General features: G+C 35.8%; 1 protein-coding gene across 3 annotated transcripts in view; it reads left to right on the plus strand.

Annotated features, from left to right (window-relative positions):
• KITLG (KIT ligand) overlaps window positions 1-21,035 on the plus strand; it is a 54,981-nt gene that overhangs the window by 1,368 nt on the left and 32,578 nt on the right. The gene's annotated exons all lie outside the window — the stretch shown is intronic.

The raw sequence follows: 21,035 nt of genomic DNA on the forward strand, positions 1-21,035 counted from the left end.
GGGCAGTTGTATAGTTTTGTGGGATATTACAAGAATTAGATATACTCATGCTTTGAAATATTTGTATCCAAGCTGGCGAAAGCATAGCATGCTTAAAGAGCATGTATGCTTAAAGCACCCATGCTTAAGGAGTTATAACTTAGAGACAATTTTTGTGATTCTGGAATGAGATATTATCTTAAGTGATCAGTTCTGAATTCTAATTGCATATATCCATTGCTGTAGCTCCCTTTTGATGACTAAAGATGCCTCAAAGCTGTTGCTTCAGACCCTTGTTTCAGATGCTATATATACAAATTCTGTCAAATATATTGAATAGATTATTCGCTGTGGGAAGTGTCTCTTAAAGTGTAAGAGCCATATTTATGTGTGTTTAGTGATATGCCTTCATTTACTATTAGAGTGGATAAGAATAAAGTCACAAGATGATGTCCTAGCCCACAGAAACATACAGGAAGGGTTGTTTGTTCAGAAAAGAAAAAACTTTTCAGCAAATAAATGAGGATTTATGAGAGCAGTCAAGTGTTTTATTTTGTATGAACTGTAAACTTCTAAACCCAGCAGAGTACTTTTGTAAATTTTGGGAATTTGCAATCTCTCTCTCCCAATAAACTGGGAAAGACAGGCAGCTTTGGCATTCAGGACCATATGGCTTGACTCAGGAGCTCACGAGCTGTAGCCTGTGGAACAGCTTCTTGTCATGGTGGTGAAGCATCTGTCAGCCTTCAAGCAGTTATGCTTCCTGCTTTTTGGAGGCAGTGACAGACTCCTAACTCTCCAAAGGACTGTTTTCTTCATTTTAAGGATTAGCAAACAAATGTAATGCCAAACCATTAATCATTCCAAGGGGATCAGAGGGGCAAATACTTTGAGAAAGGCTTTCCACTGAAATTGTGAAGACCCTCGTGTAGAGAGAGAGCAAGTAAAGTAATACAAGAAGGAAGACTTAAGCACATTGGGTCACTGGGCACATGAAAGTGAATTATAATCTTTATGCTCTCCTGTGGTTACTTTTGCCATTGTCTAGACTGGTGACTGGCATAGTGAAAAGAACAGGACTGGCAAACCAGGAAAGAAATTAACATGTCTTATAATAAAATGTTCTGCAATAGACAAATTAGAGAAAGTGAGAGCCACTAAGTCACTGAGCCCTGAAAACACTTAGTGATACCTGGATAGTGCTTAAAATAAAACAGGGATTTTGATGTTTGAGGTAATGTTACACAGGGATAATATGTGCAGCAGAAGGAGTAGCTGAGTCATACGTCAGTGCAAAAAAAGTGCTGAAAAAGAAGTTCCATACTTGAAGTGAGCAGGTTGGTCAGTTTATTTAAATCAGTCTTAGCCTGAGAAACCACAGGAACTGCAGAAGCATGTTCCCCAGCAATGTCAGTCCTACAACGATTATTTCTGAAATTATACAGGTTGATAAATCTTTAACCTCCTGTTTTAAACATACTAACACCTCCTGGGCATTTTTCTTTTTTTTTTTTTTTAAGTAATAATACCTTTCAAAATGTGATTAATCATTCAGAGTCCAGTCATATAAATCCTTTTTCAATGGGACTATTTCCATGAATTAATCTTATTGAAGGATTACTTGTATGAGAGGATTTCCAGGGTTATATATTTAGTAATTAAAACTATTTTCAGGAGTGAGTGTATGTCATTTTGCATGCTAATACTACAGCAAATAAAGTATCTCTGATGTCTGGACAGCATTTTGCATTTTGAATGGAACAGGATGAGTGGTGCTAGTGTGATACAATCTTGCAAAAACATGTAGCAGATTTCTGATTTGCTCATTCTTTGATTTGAAGAGAATCTAAATAGGATTAAGTTACTAAGAAATACGCTGCAAGGAGAGGTGACCGTTTGGGCTAGTTTTGAAGGTTGCATGTTAAACTACCGCAGGTACTTCGTTCAAGCACTCAGTCTTCAGCAGTGAGTTAGATGTTCAGCCTCTTAAAAACCTTGATTTTAGAAGTGTCTCAGATCTGAGCTTGACTTTTTACCTCTGAATGTGTGCATTATTTCTGATAATTAAGTGACCTCTTTAGGTTGTATAATATATTGTTGTCGTGAAAGTGGGAGCCTGTGTAGAAATTACTATGGAAGGGTACCTGGAAATTAGTACACGGATTGTCCACTCCAGTCTCGTACTGGCAGGCCAAATCAGAAACACAAAGTAGAGATTAAATACCTTAGTATGAGCTTACAGAATCATTATTTTAGGGGATACAGTGAGCTATGATTTCTAATCTTTGGTTTGCATTCAGAAAAACAAACAAACAAAGAAAGAACGTTAGGCAGTGGGAGACATTTGAAGCCCATGGTAGGCAGAGATCTGCTGCTCATCAGATAGGAAAAGAGAACTTACTGGAGCCAGAAACACGTGCTGTTCACACTGAGCAATAGACTAAGGTCTCTCTTCTGCTGGTTTTGATTCTGCTTAGGTGCAACCAGTTTGAGAGTACTGCAGCTGGAAAGAATATCCTGGAAAGAAGTGTCATATGGAGAATAAACAGTACATGACCTGGAAGACTTTAGGGTGGGGATACATTTTCTAAGGCTGTTTAGTGATCTTTTAAATATTTTTTTTTTCCTTTGCCTGCTTGTTTTATGCGCCTGTAAGTCTCTATCTCTGTGAACTATGCGGCACTTGGCTTTGTAGTTGAGACTGAGGCCGCTAACCCAGTCTGCTTCTGACCCAGTTCTGCCATCGCACTGAAATCTAGTTTCTTCTTTTGTGCACTGCATGTCAGTTGTTCAGGTACAGTTCTGCAGGCTGACAGTGCCATTCTCCAAGTTTTGTTATGTGACTTAATGGTATGCTGGCTCATGTAATCACCATATTGTATGAAAGTTAAGAAGTTGGCAAGATGCAGCCCTTGGCTTCTGGTAGGCAATGCTCAGTATGCAGTATGTAAACACAACACCCATTTATTTGAAGCAAGGCAAGAAAAATCTCCCTACGCAATTCCATTTGAGTAGTGTGGGAGCTGACAGATGAAAACGAAAGCATTTGTTCTCTCTCTGGTCTTTGGTATGCCAAACCTGAGGTTGGCCAGCCTTTTAAAAACACTGCTTAAAATCCACTTCTTTTTTCATGTTGTTTTTACTTCCTGTGCACTTGTGGAAAAAGGAGATGGACCAGTGTAAGGTGAGTGGGGAGAGGTAGTGCTCCTCTTTATTTTTGTTGATTGGCCCATGTTTGCATTGCATACTGAATTGTATGTAAACCTGCAAAACTGACATTTGTCAATATTGCTGATGTTGAAATAACTAACTGTGGAGAACACGTAAAATATAGATTTCTTTGCTGGATGGTTGTAGCTACTGAAACATGTAAATAATATCAGACATTTATAAGTGTGAGAATGAAAATTAAGAATATGTTACAGTTACCAACTGAGAAAACAAAACTAGTGTACAGTATTTTATTTTATTAGAGCTGGTAGCGTGCATAATATCTGAGGTCAGTGAAAGTAGGTACACTAATACGAGCATTATTTATACTGTATGTTTAAATAAAAGCTAGTTTAGGAATTCAGATGAATGGACACTTTGGTTCACAGCAACGTAGGAAATAAATTATCCTTTACTTTCCTTTTGTTATCTAATCGTCCTATTATTTAATCACCACTGGGTGAATTATCAGTTGTTGCTTTTGCTTAAATTATGTTTAAATTATACAGTGTAGATGAATGTGATAACAATTTTAAATTTGATTAGGAATTTTCTGCTTTATACATATTTTTGCATTATCATTGTTGTGTGGAGTGGACTTAAGTTTAGATTCAAGGTGAAAATAGCATTAGGTCTAAGATGTCACAGCAAATATTACCTGAAGGAGGCCCTTGTGGTACTTACTACTTTACAGTTATTCTTTGGAGTGCACAGTTCTACAAAGCAGGTAAATACTGAGCCTCCAGCTATTCTGTCAACACTTGAAGCAATGCTAGAAGTGAGACCAAGTAGTGCAGACTGGGGAGGGCAGGTGCAGGGTCCTCTCTACAGGGCCAACAGTGCTCTGTGACAATTGTCAGGGCTCCTGGAAGACTCTCTCAAGCAGGTCTGCTTTCAGATACCTGCTAGCCCTAAACCATCCCTGTTGTTAAAGAACACTTGCAAGCATGCAGGGACTGTAGCATTTGGTTATTTTTCTTTTTCTTCATTTTTCTGCAAAAGCTACTGGGTGAAGTTCAAGTTCAGGAATGACCTTCAAGGTCATATTTAGCCTAAATGTCAAGAGCCACCTTTTCTTCTGACTGTGATTCGACGCCTCTTTGTAATGATCATTTGCATGGTATTTCTTAATGTTCAAGTGAAGAGTTTCTAGAAGTCAGACTAGTTGTCTTGGTAGTCCTCCACCTTCACTGACTTCTCACTGATTTTAGGCAGCAGACTTGGGAAGTCAGAGAGGGGTGTGTGCTGTCAGCCTTGGGGTCTGGGCAGAAGTCGGTTGTACACTTCAGCTCAGACTGATGTTCTGCAAAGCCTGCAGGTTTAGGCTAGGCTATCATATTAGGATGAGTGTATGGTCTACAAAGATTACCTCTGGGTTTGTGAACAATCTTGATTCAATCCAGACAGAAAAAGGCTAATCTGAAGGAATTTACCTGAGCATATTTGCTGGAGTGAGCGAGACACCAGTCCACATCTTTTCTTGGGAAAGAATTTAGGTCTCAAGGAAGGGTCTAACTATCCAGTCTGTCTTGTTGAAGCTGTTCTGCTTTGTATGAGTAATTATGTATAGTGCCAGAGGGAGGAAAAGAAAAAAAAAAATCAAGTCTGTACTCTGAATCTTAAGGTGTAGCTTCAGTGTTGCTTCAAATCTGACACAGATTGAGATTTTAATTCTCCTGAGTTAAGTTGTACTTTAAGACCAAATTAACTGATTTGCTAGGATTATTTGTCCAGTCTGGAAGATGATTGACATATGAACTAGGAATGTAGGAGGAATTGTATTTCAGGCCACACATCCAAATTCACAGATTGGGAATCATGCCAAGCTTTGAACTTTCATTCAGAAAGATTTAGGCACCTCCAGATCAGAATCTGAAAACATCAGCCTGCCAGTCCTATCTATTCATGTAGCTTGGTGTTTCCAAGCATGTCCATCCCATGTAACTGAATCCATCTTCAATGCAATCACGTTAACTAGCTCCATAACAATAAACCCTTCTCCAGTGTCTTATTCAGTGGGTATTCTGCCTTTCATTTGTTCTGCTTCCATCAGCTCCAGGGACATCAGTTCACTAACAGTAAAACCCAAGGATAAGTGTAGTCCACTTCACTCTACCATCTCTTCTTTAGAAATACCTCAGGATTTTTTTAGAAGCACTCAAAATATAGCATTAGGAATACATTAAGTATATGCATTCTGTTTATTATATGCTAGGACCTACACTCTGCGTTTGCATCCCTGCTTGATGTAGACAGGGTCACTTGTACTGATGATAGTTTTCCAGTGTTTTTCCTCCTAAATAAACACACTTCTTTTTCTTTTCAATTAACAAAAGTTAGGAGGAATCCAGGTATCTCATCCCATTGAACTAGTGTCCACGTACATACAAGGGAAGGCATATCATGCAAAACCAGATATACATATCCAGTATTCTTCATCTGGATTACAGCCTACGTTTGTGCACAAACTTGTATGCAGTGACTTGTATGCAGTATGTGTGATGTGCAAGACTTCTGCTGAAGAGATTTGAAAATCTGCATGTAATGTGTCAACAGCTGAGCCCTGGGAATGTCTAGTTTCAACCTAGAGTAAAACATGTGCAGAAATACCTGCCAATGGTGTGTATTTCCTTTAGAGTAGAGGCATAATATGTGTGTGAATCCACACAATGCTTTATCATGAAAGAAATAAGGCAGAGGATAGCACAATAAATCCCCTTATTAAGGCTTATCAGAGTCCTATACAGGATAATCTTAAACTGTTCCTGTCAAATGAATCTATAGCTTTTTCTTTGTATATTTTGGTTCTTTACTGTGAATCTTAAAATTCAACAACAGGTAAAATTAATTCCCCCTTTTCTGAGCAAGAACTTAATAATTCTCAATTATTTTTTGAAATGAGTTTTATGACAATATATGATAGGCATACACTTTATATTAATTTGGAAGCATGAGGAAAAATAAGAAATTTTCCTTGCTACTTGTGCTTTCTTGGTAGCAGCAGACCAATAAATATCTTTTATTAATGTTTGCAGTTTGATACAATATGGCTGAATGGATTTTTTAGTCTGTTTAGTAACACATGACCTCTAATTACATTTGAAAAAAACTTACTCTAACAGTATGTCAGACTGTAAAACCAAGTTGTACATGTCCTGACGATCTATTTCTATTTAAACAGAAAATGAACTCTACACCTGGACAAAAGTATTAACTTGATGATGTCTAACACATTTTGAAAACTCCGAGTAATACACTGATGTGCAAGATTCACTTTTTCAAAGTGTGATTTGTGAACAGTACCTGTATGTGTGGAGATTTCAAAGCATATAGGGGTTTGTTCCTCCATTTTATGATGATCCAAAAAATTCTTCTCTGTATATGGAGATTTCATAATTATGTCTGAAATGAGAGTAGGATATCAAGGTGCTGACTTCTGTGTAAGTAATGGACTAAGGCAGTAAGGAGTCAAACATGTTACATTTAAATGAATAATATGCTGCATGTATGCAAAATAATTCACTAAATGAAAAGAAGTGCTTAGAGGTTTAGGGAGATTGAAATTTAAATGTGCTATTCATTTATTGTAAAGAAGTCCTAGGTTCCAGCCCTCTAATTATTAAGCGAACTTGGCAAAATTTGTCTTTTGCATTAAATGGCAAGCAGACAATATTATGCATTATGTTTTAAACTGATACAGATCTGAATGTCAGTTCTTCTTGAGATTTGTTTTTCTTTTACCACTTTGAAGCATGCAGGACTAGGAATGTTAGTCAAGCAAATGAATTTAGGAAGCTTGTATAACACTACTTGGCTCCCTCTTTTGTTTGGATTAAAAATATGTTCTTGAATAAACAGAACTTTTTTGTGGTTATTTTGAAAAAGAGGAAAAAAGATATGTCCAATATTCATAATTGCCATATTTTTCAAAATAATATGGTTCTGCAACGTATGGATTACATTTCTATTCTAATAGTAAAAACTCTCTGTATTTGACATCAGTTTCAATGGTTCTAATGTGTATTGCATTCTTTATTTTCAAGGAAATATCAGCCTTATTTATAAACTGTACATTTAAATTCTGTCACTGAAGTTGCTTTGATCTTCCTTATTATAATCTCTGTCAAAGAAGGTGCCCTAGATTTGCCATGCATTCTCTAAATCCATGTCCTTTAAAAATTCTGTCTATAATCATAGTCTGTTCCAAACTGTTTAGATACATTTCTTCAGTATTTTTTCCTTTAATAGTGTAAAGCTGAGCAGTGAAACCCCTTTCTTTAGGCTACTAACTCCAGTGAAAATTTTGCCATTTTTTAAAAAAAACACTCCATTTCCAAGAAGGATGATGTTCATAATCCCCTATCAACTTTCTCTGTCACGGATGTGGGAAGATTTTTGTTCCTCACCCTTTCCACCCCTCATCTCCACCAAAATTTCTGGATTTTTTTTGTCACACATTTTAAGCCCACATCTGAGAATGGTTATTCATCCATCATGTTTCTTTCTCTTTCTCAGAAAGCTAACAGTGCTACCCTTATTTATGTACCTTTCCTGGCATCAGTTGCATTTAAGGTGGTGTCCTCAACTCTGACAAACTTCAGCACTTCTGACAGCCAAAATATTGAAGTTGTTACTGTCACCATCCTGTTTCGTTCCATATAGTCTAAGATTAATCTCTGTTGAATGTTTTCTATAATTTTTGTAGTAGTCTGTTCAATGGCCATTTTTATTTCCCACAATCTTTTTGAGGCCCATTTCAAATATTAAATCTTAGAATAACTTGCTTTAACTGTATTTCATCTTGTCTGTAAAAACTAAACATTTCAGAATTAGAATGAATCCACTGTTCTGTGGAATATGTTGTTTATGTATATGACAGCACTTGTAAGCTATTAATACAGTTATGAAGAGATCTCTGAAATACTGGTCTGACATTTCTAGAAAGAACAATACCTTTTAATTTATAATGTCAGTAATTTTTCTTTTTTTTTTTAGGGGTCAGATACTTATTGAGACCAAAGGACTGTTATTAATTTCTCCTGTATCTCTGTTTTGTCACCTAACTATGTTAGAAACATCTGTTTTAGTGTTTTCATTCAGCATTTTAAAAAAAATGGTCCCAAAACACTCTTTAAATCATCTGGAGTGAATTTTCTGTCTTTCTTCTCAGCATATTTTAAAAATCTCTTCTCACACACAGGTTTAAGTGATCAACTCTAGGAGCAGCTCTAGGAAGCTTGAGAACTAGGTGTATAAATCATCTAAGAAGTCATATGACATTGTATGAATATTTGCATGAGTTCTTCTATCAGCACAATCTTTAACAAGGATGCTGCTGAACACATATAGGAATAGATGTACTACGGAAAACTTTGATTCTTTCTAATTAACAAGAATATTTTTGATCAAATGTAAGACTCTATAGGATGTAATCACACTACACACAGTTTAAAACTGCATTTTTTGTAACTAACTCCCATGAAAATAATCAGTAAAATGAAAACAAGGGTTGCATTCTGTTGCATTGTTGCAAATGTTACGAGGATACCTAACATTTTGCAGCAGTTATGTACTAAATTCTAAGTACTGCATTAATAGCATCTTAAAAATATATTTTGTAGGCATCTGAATTTAATAGATATTTGTATTTATTCAAAATGGTACACACTTAAGGACCTGTTTTCTCAGTTATTTTTCTTCTAGTTTCATCCATGTCTCCATAGTCATACTAGTCTGTGAACTGACTATCTCAAGTTCTTCTTTCAGTATTTTTACCCCACAATTTCTGCAATTTTTAAGGAAAGATACAAGTGAAGCTTCAGGTTTAAGTTTAGATATTTACAGTTCTCTCTTGTTAGCATAACTCAAGAGAAAACATCGAGTCATCATTTGAATGACTTTTGTATTAATTCTGCAGTTGCAATTCTATGACAAGATAGTTGTCTCTTTGCTCTAAGCTGAGAGCACTTGCTTGTTGATATGGGTCATGAGAGTCTTACTATTCTTCCTGTGAACACAGAGGAATCATAAGGAGACACCAAAGTGCTGGAAACACTATGATAGCATTTCTAGTCATTCGCCTATACAAATCCCAGTCAAAACAAACAAAAACCCCAAACCAAAACCAAAAAATCAAAATGAAAAAAACATAAGCATATTCCCATGCCACCAGGATATTAAAAGCACAATTTGTATGGACAGTTTGGAACTGGATATAAATCATAACTCGGGTTGATTTTACAGTAACGGCTAGGTGTTCATAACTTCATAAAAATCGGTGATCATAGTGTTCCCTTCATTTTCTTAAATATATACTGACTCTTAAAAGAGTAAGTCTAAATCCTTGTCTTTTAGAATTTACCGATATGTCCAGTTTAAAAAAGAACTTTTATTAACAGCTTGCCTGTATTGTTATGTTGTCAGCATATCTTGCGGTATTTAAATCAATCAGTAGAAGGAAAGTTGGAACTCTGTATTAATAGAGTTCAATGAAAGGAGCAGAAAAGCCCAGCTCCTCTAAAAGAAATGGTTTCAATGCATTCTCTGTGTTTCAAAGTGTACAAATACATATAAAGTATTGAAATTACGTATTTAGATTGTTTAAAAAAGAAAAAAATCTAAGGAGAAGAGGAATAACCCCACATTGTATGTACCTTACTGTAACAGTTTGAAGAAAAAAATATTTAGGGCCAGAAAGCAAAGTGTAAGACTAAGTAATTAATTTATAACATGACAAAAACCTAAGAGGTAATGTTCTGTAATTCTCAGCAACCTCATATAGTTCAATCTGGTAAGAGGGTTCACAGATTGATGACAACATGTGCAAGCTACATAAATTACTCAGGTTAATTGAAATTAAAAGAGATTCAGAAGAACTTTGTTAAGGTTTAGAAAAGACAGCAGAACAGATGGCATGATGGCAAGTAGAGTTCATCGTGTTGAAGAGCAAGGGGGATGCATTTTGGAAGGAATGTTTTGAACTAATTGTTAACTATATTAATACATCATATTCATTAGATATAAAAACTACTACCAAGCTCTTTTTGGAAATTCTTGTAGCAATACTGGTTCAAGAAAAATGGATTAAAAATCCCTTTATTTTACCTGTGGTACAATAAATTAACCAAGATACTGGAATGCAGTAGGAGCAGGAAGAGAAACTTAAAAAATATAATGATGGTGATAGTCAGCCATCTTGAAAAAAGTCCTGGTTGCTCCACCAGAAAAAAGAATATTAGAGAAACAGTGGTTTTAAAAAAATTATGCATATGAAGGGGGACTGAAAGCTGAGAAACTACTGAGTGATATACAAGAAACAGTAGAGATAATGATTACTGAACATTACTGATCCTTTCTTGGTACAAGAGCAAATAAATATTTAACACAATTGAAAGTCAGAAGATGCTAAAACAGGCAATGCTACCTTCACACATAGTTACCAGTCTGGAAAGCTTTTCGAGGCTAGATATAATAGAGGTTTGAATTGCAGCTTGATAAATGTCTGAGTGAGCCCAAGAGGTCACTTCCATCAAAAGGCGTAGTCCTAGTCTTCTCATCCTTGAACACTTCTTCTCCTCCTCCACTCATTCCTCAGGGATTAGTTTCTATCTGAGCTGAATTGGCTCGTCACTATGAATTTACTGACTTGTGGAGGGGTCGCATGAATGTCAGAGCAAGGGAAGCTGTGAAGAAGGAGGTGCTGAGAGCCTTCTCTCAGCAGCAGGGAGCTGTTAGACCATCTCATTAACTTTGACTGAAGGAAAAAGGATTATACACTTAAGTAGGTAAAAAGATATGGTTACTTTAGTTTACGTTCTGAGCATGAAAGGTTGCTTATCTTTTAATTCATGCAATTAAGAAGATTTTTTCAAGTAGACAGTATATTCTCTAAGTGCGAATGATCACATTTCTTCAGTTTTCTGTGGCTAGCAGACTGATCATGTATTGATCTGACACTTGTTATTTTCCAAATCTTCATTGCCTTAATTGCACAAGTCAGATTTGGCCTAATTATAAACTCAGTTTCATATACAACCATCTGCCAAAATCACCATCTGTAACAATTCAGCCTTTAGTTTTGAGGAAAGGAAAACCCTTTGAAATATATTATGTCCAATTACATGTGAAAGTAATAACAGCTGAGACATTTATACTGAAATATCTTTCTTTTAGCATGAGAGTATAAGTGGTTATAACTGGTTACGTTTTGTACAGTGTTGGCACGTTTCATAGCTTCAGCCATTGAAAAACAGTAGAGTTTCCATGGACCATCCCTGAAAGATCATGTTGTTCAGTACTGCAATATCAACAGGAAAAAGCACTTAAAAGCATGACCACCCATTTAGGGACTCATAGGAAATCAAAATATACTTGAATTTCCAATGCAGTATTGGATTTACTGGCTTTTTGTGTTATAGGAAGCACTTTGATCAGTCCCATTCCATTTTTGCCATCTTTAACTTACACTGTCCTGGAAAAGCGTTATACATTCCTTCAAATGGCTGTTCTGGAAATTTGCTTTCTTTAAAAGAAAACCCCAAACCAGCACACATCTCGTGAAAATAATTTCAGAATGAACTTTTGAAATTAACAGTGGCATAATGCATTTTAGTAAATAGTGAAAAAAGGAACTGATGTTCCTTTAATGCAGTACAACATGCAGTTGGAATAATATTCACTGGAATATTTTTGATGTATGAAAATGTTTTAAGTTTGAATCCAAAACTTAAAAATAATTGATTTGTTCTTACTATTATACCAACTTAATTGCTTTAAAACAAGGCATAATGTATTTGTAATTCTGTCTTGCTGAGGTAAATGGCTTATTGCCTGCCCAGTGCTTATGTTATCTTGCAAGCATACTTAAATATTTTGAAGATTAGTTTTTAATTTGATGTGTCAGTTACCCGATTTGTCTGCAGTCCCACAAGCTGTAAATTCAAGGCATTTGAGATTAATCTCATCCATCAGTGTATCACTTCTGAAAAATATTCCTTTCAAAAAATATATAGATTTATTCTTAATGTATTTATATTTTAATAATAGTGTAAATGTAACATTGTTTTACTCTTTCACAGGTCATTACTTTAAAGCTAAATTGCTAATTTTTGCTTTTGAGAGTGTATAGGAAGGCATCTAATCCAAATTATGTAGGAAATTAAATGTTGTTTAAGAGCTTAGAGAGTTTGTTGGAAGTAAAATTATTTACTGGGTAGCTTTCATAAATACATATGAGCAAACTGAGTTGAAATCAGGATTTCAACTGAAATTTTCTTTTTTCTAGTCAAAAAACAGTTTCAGTCTGGCTTTGGTTTACTTTATTTTTGGAAACAGCTGGGATAAACTAACAAACATTTCTTAGTGCACTGCTAATACATACAGCTCAGCTTGTCAGATATAACGATAAGAAGTTCAAGATCTACTGAAATATTGAAAATTAATAATTTTATATAGGTCTAGGCAGAACGTAAAGCTAGCAATGTTGTTTCTGATGAGTTTATTGAAACTTCATTTTGTCATTGACTAATGTGCAGTCATATACTCTAAGTGTTTGACTCGTAAGATTTAGACTTACTCATTTCCCAGGGAAATACCACAGCAAACGTTTTGGTTAGCTAACTGCTGTATCAAGAAACAGTACATAAATAAATAAAGAATAATAGGATTTTTATTGTGACAAGTTCAACATACTCATAAGTCTTCAAAGTTTTTCCTGCGTCTCCTGAAAGATGAAAACTCTCCAAAACCAGGAGATGCAAGTTTCATTTTTCAATTTTTTAGTATGTTGGCTTTTGAATGGCTTGCCTCTAGGTACTTTTAGTCTTTTCCCCTGAAAAATTATCATAGAGACTTCCTGCAGTTTTTGTAAAAATTACTTATAGATTATTGTTCAAATGTCTGCAATAATTGTTTGTAGGGCCAGAAGCCAACTTTGCTGCCTAACAACATATGTTTTGTTTGAAATAGAATATGATGTGGGAAGGGTTATATACTTGTTTTAAAACTCAAACTGTAACAAACCAGACACTGCTATGTTAAGTCTTCCTCTGAATATTCACATGTTAGGTCTTCTATTGACTTACCATGGGGTTTCATATGCAAGGTGCTTGTAAAACACTATATTAAATCTGTAAAACAACATTTCTAAATCATGACTAATATACAGATGTATCATTAATAGACGTTATATCCAATATAGAAAATTTCTTGATGAAATGAAAAGTAGTTAAAAAGGTACAGAAACTCAAGCTTCGCTACGGAATTCCATGACTTGGCTCCGTTTCTGCAGCTGAGTTGTGTAATCGTGCTCTTTCATCCTACAGTAGAGCACCATCTGAAGAATATGTTTCATCCTTGTTACATGCTCCAAGGTAATCATGTAGATTTAGAGTGGTGCTTATAAAACTATCTTTTAAATTCTGAAAGATTGAGTAACACCTTTCATTACCTATGTTTAAAATTTTAGGTGTCACTACTGATAATTGAAGGAAACATAAAATTTCCCTTAAGCATTTCCCATGTTTCAAGATGTAAAACACTCTTTCATCAATGTTGCACCTGGTGTTGAAAACTTTGACCAAAGGCAAGGCTAAACATCTAGTTGGTGTTAATTATAATCTCTTCAACATACAAAATCACTTTCCTCTCCAAGAAGAGAAGAATATATGTTAGATCATAATTTGTAAAGGTATCACCTGAGATTTTGGGAGATGAAAGTGAAAACTTCTCAGTTCTGGTACATTGACATTTCCTGCTCAAAACCTTTTAAAGTTGATGCAGGTGCTGCTGTCTGGAATATATCCATAGAAGTCAGCTTTTGTGTGAGTAAATTGGGAATGTGTTTTATGTCAGTGGTAGAAACTGCTCTGACTAATGAGGAGTGATCCCATTTAAAAGTTACATGAACCTAAAGTGTTGATTTTGAGTTGTTCACTCCTTTTCACTTCAGAAGCAACCACCTGGCTAGATACTTCATGTATTGTAATAGTCACAACAATACTCAGTAAGAGGTAGGTTAGTCCTTTATTTACATTTGCTGGAGAGGAAAGCTTTTAAAACTAAGGTACTATAGAGAGTAAATAAATACAATTTGTAATCTGAGAGGAGATAAGAGAAAGGGAATGCTCTGTTGATTTTCCATGATTTTTTTGTGGTTTTATGTTGCTTCTGTCTCATGGAGCACTGGAAGTCAGATAGGCTTTTTAATTAGGCATAAGGAATACTCAGATACTAGGGTTGATCTGCATAAATACATCAAGAGAACAAACCAGAAAGGTGGGAGTATAACTACATAGGAAAGGAGCAGTGATGACAGGAAAGCATATTGATAGAAACATCTATCACTACACTTATACTTGATAGTACAATAAGGCTTTTAACCATTGAAACAGTGAAGATCTGGAACAATTTCCCAAGATGTGCATTGGTTCAAAATATATTGAATTTACATTTACAAAATTTACTGTGTTCAGTTTTGGGCCTCTCACTACAAAAAAGATATTGAGGTGCAAGAAGAGCAATAAAGCTGGCAGAGGATCCAGGCAAAAAGTCTTACAAGGAGCAGCAGAGGGAACTGGAGTTGTTTAGCTTAGAGAAAAGGAGATGTAGAGGAGACTTCGTTGCTCTCTACGACTCTGAAAGGAGATTGTAGCAAGATAGGTATCAATCTCTTTTCCCAAGTAAGAAGTGATAGGACAAGAGGAAATGGCTTAAAGTTCTGCCAGGGCAGATTTAGATTGGATACTAGGAAAAATTCCTTTGCTAAAAGGGTTGTCAAGACTGCCTAGGGAAGTGATTGAATCACCATTCCTGGGGATATTTAAAAATGTCTAGATGTGGTGCTTAGAAACATGATTTATTGGTAGACTTAGCAGTGTTATGTTTACAGTTTAACTCAATGATCTTCAAGTTCTTCTCCAACCTAAATGACTCTGTTATTCCTTACACCCTCACATATTCTCTCCACTCTCCTTTATTCCTTCACTCTTTCTATTTGGTTTTATCCAGTCCTATTACAAGTGTAACCTGTCTGTGACATCACAGGAGTGGGATATAACAGAACTGTTATCTGGAGCCTGCCAATCCCAGGAGTTACCTGAAGCCCACAGTCATTTTGAAAATTGATACCTGCTGTGGAATGGCACAAATAAAGTCATTCAAGAGATTTATGCTCCAGGAATATGGGGTTTTTTTTTATTCCCTGTTGAGGAGGATTGCCCAGACATATCCCTCTATATTGAAATTTAGGTTACTGCTATCATTTAGTTAGTAGCAGTTGATGCTAGATATTTCCTGGATGAATTGCAAGCAACATTTGCTGGATATTGATCATGAGATATTTACGATGGCAGAGGGACTGAGGAAGGCTGCTGGGGCTCAATCCCATAATCTTTATAATGATGCAAATCGTATGATTTGTGTGACCTCTGTTTCTCACCTTGAGTGCTTTGGTAGACCAACAATGTAGACAGCAGCTGTAAAACATCAGGAGATTAATGGTCTCACAATATATAGTGTCATACTGGTATGCAAAAATATCATCCTTCACCACTGTCAAAGCTTGTATGGGTTTTGGCATATCCGAGACACCCCAACAGTGTTGTTTAATCACATCTAAGCTCATAAACGTAAGGATGTCATACAATTAAAAGTAGGTGAATAAAACACATTCTTGACTGCACAGGCATCCAATTTTAGTCTGTATTCAGCAATTACCCTTTTGTAATAAGATTTCTCATATCAAACAAGTCAGAGAAATTAGTTCTGAATTTCTATCCCCCTAAAGATACAGGGACTATCAGGGATTCTCAGATAATCAGAGAAATTCAGAATTCAGTAAAAGAACAGTGTCTCTTTGAGGATGTCCTAGTTTTAAGACCAAGTTGACCACTCTGTGGTCTTATTTAAAAAAAAAATCACCCTCTTCTTAAGTCTGATAGAATGGAAAAGGAAAAAAAATAAAAGAAGAAAAATACCTAATCCCCTTTTAATTTGGTATAAGAATGCCAAATTTCCTCCCGATGTTCCCTTTTACAGGCACAAACATGAACTGAAAACTCTTCAGATTTATAGTACAGTTTACTTTCTAGTAAATTTTATGTGCATGATAGAGTATGAATACCCTTAACCTGCTTTACTTCATACTGTGAATGAAATACTAGGGAGGACATAGAAATTTTCATCTTGTATGTGAGTTTCATCATATGCCAAGTGTCAGAGTACCTGGTATTTTTGCTGTTCTTGATTTTTTTTTTTTTTTAAAGTCGATGTAATAGCCCTCCCAACCAAATTCCACATTCTTTATAGCAGTTGATAAAAATTAAAGATCCAGTATAGAATTTCTGTAACAACTCTTGTTGCATTTCTTTTACAGGTGCTCGAAGCTCTAAGATTGAAAAGAGTGGCTCTGTATATGTTTTTATTGTAATTCAAAAGAATATTCAAGGTGATGATTTTTTTTTATTTTTGCAAAAACTTTGGAAACAAGCAAGATACCTGAAATAGACCTTTAAAAACAATCTTTAATTATTTTACTTAAGATACTGATTTTTCATTCCCTGAGGAAATCAGATTGTCCACCTCCATAGAGTGTGAGAATTTTGTCCCCACTGCTAAGATAATTTTGTACCTTACTTTGCCTTCCGTTTTCAATTATTTGAAAATACCTTTCCATTTAAGCTAGAAAACTGTTTCAAGTTCTCGGGAGCACGAAAAAAACAAAACAAAAAGACAGCTTCCTCTTTGGAGTTTGTGAGGTTTTGTTGAGTTAACTGAAGTTTGAGCTTCTACTTGTTTATATTTTAATTGTGTAGATATTTTGGATCTCAATATGTCTAAAATTTCAACACCAGTCCTGGATAATTGTAATGCATTTTTACAAGGAGGAGAAAAGAATACCTCTTACCAGTACATATATCCTATGTATTATCTGTGCTAAGTGCAGGACCTCTGCAGGTCTTCACAATCTTTGGTTATGACTTAACAGGAAGTTTTATTTCAGAACACATGGGGGTTTTTATTTTTAACTTTTCTCCAATTTCAGGGTTTTTATCCGTAAAACTCTTGGTTCTTTACAGACCTAGAATGCCACCTGATGGATGATTAACAGTAAATATTTATTTGAACACTGTTTACACAAACTCTAGAGGCAACATCCATATATAATTACCTGTATCTTGGTAACTTCAGTTCCCAGTGCTTGGGAACTGAACAAACTGGATGTCATCCAGGACGGATTTAGAATGAAGGGAAACTGCCTGAATCTCTGATTGTCAAGTGACATTAAAAAATGGACAAAATTTATTGTGGAACAGATAACATTTTTAAAGAGCCAAAGCCAACATTTTTAGAACAGCCAAATATTTTATACTGAAATCCTTACAGATATGGAAAGTAAACAAAGATTAATTTACATATTAAAAACACTCTTTTGTCTTTTACTGATAGTAATTACAAAGTACCTGGATCATATTGATTTGCAAGGCAAACTCTGTATCAGTGTACACTTCCTGCTTATCATGTTCGTTATGATACCAGCTGAAACACACAGAAACCAAACACAGCAGGAGTTTAGTTGCACTTCAGTAAGTGCTCTGGTAGCACATTGGCTGGAGCAGCCTGCTGCTTCTGCATCTGCCAAAGAGAGCTGGAAAGGTAGAGGATGATAGCAATTGGCCTGGAGTTGCATGAAATGAAGTTGGCATATAGTCTAAGCAGCTTTCTAGTTTTCCCAGGATCTTGATGGTGGGAAAGAATAGTGTGATTCATCATTTTCTCAGCATCATAAGACCATGTGTGTTACATTTGCCTGTCTCAGGAAAAAGATGTACATAACTTGGCAGAACTGGAGAATGATTTCTTCTTCCAGCTGCATAAAAAAATAGTGAAGAAAAAGTAGTTCTACATTAGCATTTAAAAGATTTGGGACTATTTTTATCTATTGACCTGAATAGAGCTACTTCTGATTCATTAACAGTGTACCTCAGAAGGGAAAAAGGTTTGTAAGCATCTGGATACAACTGAGTTTTCTTTTACACACATGGCTGATGTAGACCAGCAAGTGCCACTTCAGCATTCTGCCGTGGAATGGACAATTAAGTGAAAAATCTTATTCTTTTGAGTTTGTCATTAGGCATTCCAGAAGTCTCCCCTGGGAAAGCATATGTTAGGAGGAAGAGGTTTTATGGTTGGGAACATCATGAAAAGGAAAAGTTCCACTTAAGGAAAAACTTCTTTACTCTGAGGGTGATGGAGCACTGGAACAAGCTGCCCAGGGAGGTTGTGGGGTCTCCTTCTATGGAGGTTTTCAGAACCCGCCTAGATGCGTTCTGGTGTGACCTGATCTAAGTGGACATGCTTCAGCAGGGGAATTGGACTAGGTGATCTTTAGAGGTTCCTTCCAAGCCTTACCCTTCTGCGATCCTATGAAAATACATAGTTGTCACAAAAAGATAAAACAGCTGTAAAAGCAGGTTACTCATTCCTCATCTGAATGTAGGGGACAATGGCACCTTTCCCTACTTATGTTTGTAACAATAACTCATTCATTTCCTTCCCCTTTACTCATAAAGTGCCCTTGTATAATATATTTTAGATATTATGTGCAGGTAGAAGAGTATTCTGCATTTTGTAAATAACTGCATATCTGTTCAAATATTTCATGTCTAAAGCACTCCAAAAAAGTGACCAACATTTCTGTAGTCCATGTTTAAATCAGACACCAAATAAATCAGTCTTGATACTACCTGATTAATATTATTTACTTTTATCATCATTTTCTCTACTATACATCATTGTTTAAAAAAAACCAACAATTTCAGTCACTAGAAAAGCATGCATCTGCTTTTTGTAGTCATATCAAAGCATGTCGGGTGTGATCCAGAGACTTTTAGGTGTCTCACCCAGGCAGCATGGCTCACTGAGCTGGAGTTAGCCTCCATTTAGTTCAGTGGACTGCCAAAAGGTTGTTCAAGAAAACTTGCATATTGACTGGGGAGCTTCCCAGAAGTTAGGGTGCCCAGATGGAGGACCATATGTGAGACAAGGATATACATAAATGTTCTGATTTCTGTGCAGTTAACATGCCTTTTTTTTTTTTTTCCCAACATAATGGCTAGCCAGTGTAGAATGCATAAACATTCTGAAAAGAAAAAAAAAAAGAAAGGGTCAGGAAATATCAGTGTACTGCAATTTTGCCCTTTCTGGCTAGAAAGTCATCGTAGGTGGGAAAGTGCCTCTGCTGGTAATTATGAGGTAGACTTCAGAGGAATATAAATATCCATGAGCTGGAATTACCTTGGTTAGAGGAAATTTAACAAAGTCTACACCAGTCGTTGACAGACTATTGTAGTTGATTAGAATGGTGCCAGTCTCTTGAAGGACGGTGATGGGTGTACACTGAACTTAATGCTTCAGCTAGGTTTTATTCAGGGATCACGCGGTGTTTCCTCTAGCTACGCTGAAGTCATCTCCAGGCTACCTGACAGTGTACAGGTACCCTTCCAGTTCCAAGTGTGCTCACCACTTTATTACTTCCAGAATTACATGGTCATGAGTGGGTGATTCTTTTTCCCAAACTGAACTCTCTGAGTGCTTTAACAATATTTAGCATTCAAGCAGTATTTAGACACAGCCATTTAGAGTACTAAAATTAGTGCTGTCATTTGCAGAGGTGAAGATATTGCTGAATACCATGCAAATGAATTACATTCTGTATAAATGCTCCAATCCCTACCATTCTGTGATTCTGTACCTCACCTGGATGCATTCCTGTCATTCTTTCATTTTAAGTTTTTTCCACCCTGACAGTAAATTTCTTAATTGATTAAGGAACATTTTCCTATGACTTTAATATTTTCTATCATAGCTAAATAATGAAATAGATTAGTAGACATGTGAAATAATTATTGTATTTTCATGCTTCTGGATGCTTTTGTGGTTAAAAAAGAAATAAAGGCAAGAAATATCTTCTTGCTATTTTCATTTTCTCTAAATCATCTTACAAAAGACTTTTTAAGGTGTAAATACAAACATTAAGTTAGCTATCCATGAATGACCAACCAGTGTTGTCTGTGGCAGAAGATCATAAGCTGTGCCATGAAAAGCAGTGTGTAAACGTTGCCTGAGGAGCCAATATTGAGAGGTGTTCCTACCCCAATGGTAGCATGAGTGAAAAAATAAATTTGGGAAGCCTGGCCCAGGGAGAATATTGCTCCACATTGTCAGCTGACCCTACTGCAGCCATGTCTTGGTTGTGGTTAATTGGATGATTTGTTCAAGAAATTGGGCTAAAAAATTTTGTGGCTAACATTATTGAAATGCAAGAAATTTAAAAATGAAGAACCCTTTCTGTCTGTGTAGTTACTACCTCTCCCTGTGCTTAATGGTTTTTTGGAATTTATTATTTACCTCATTTTTTTAAATGATGATGATAATTTTTCCCTAGTTATGATTAGAATTGTTATCAGTACAAACTGGATATTTGGAAATGGCCTGACTTTCCAGCGTTTGGCTTATTTATCAACATGGTATTCCCCTTGCTGCTTTCTACTTAAGGAGTTAGCTGAACATTAACCAGGGTGACTGACTATCTTTGATATGGTACTGTGAAAAAGATGCTGAAGTGCTTGTTCAGCCTTTGTTAACCTATCATAAGTGAAAAAGTTGTTGATTTACAATGGAAAGAATGACCTTCAACACACTGAATCACCAGCATTTAAGCCTCTAAAATGCTGGTAACTGAAATTACATACCTTGGTTTATAAGCAATGGTAAAAGCATTTGCAAAATTGTAGAAAGTGTGTAATTGAAATATTTAAGTTGAATTATCCTTTCCAGTCTAATCATTA

The sequence above is a fragment of the Colius striatus genome, chromosome 1 (assembly GCF_028858725.1).
Source record: "Colius striatus isolate bColStr4 chromosome 1, bColStr4.1.hap1, whole genome shotgun sequence".
Lineage (NCBI taxonomy): Eukaryota > Metazoa > Chordata > Aves > Coliiformes > Coliidae > Colius > Colius striatus.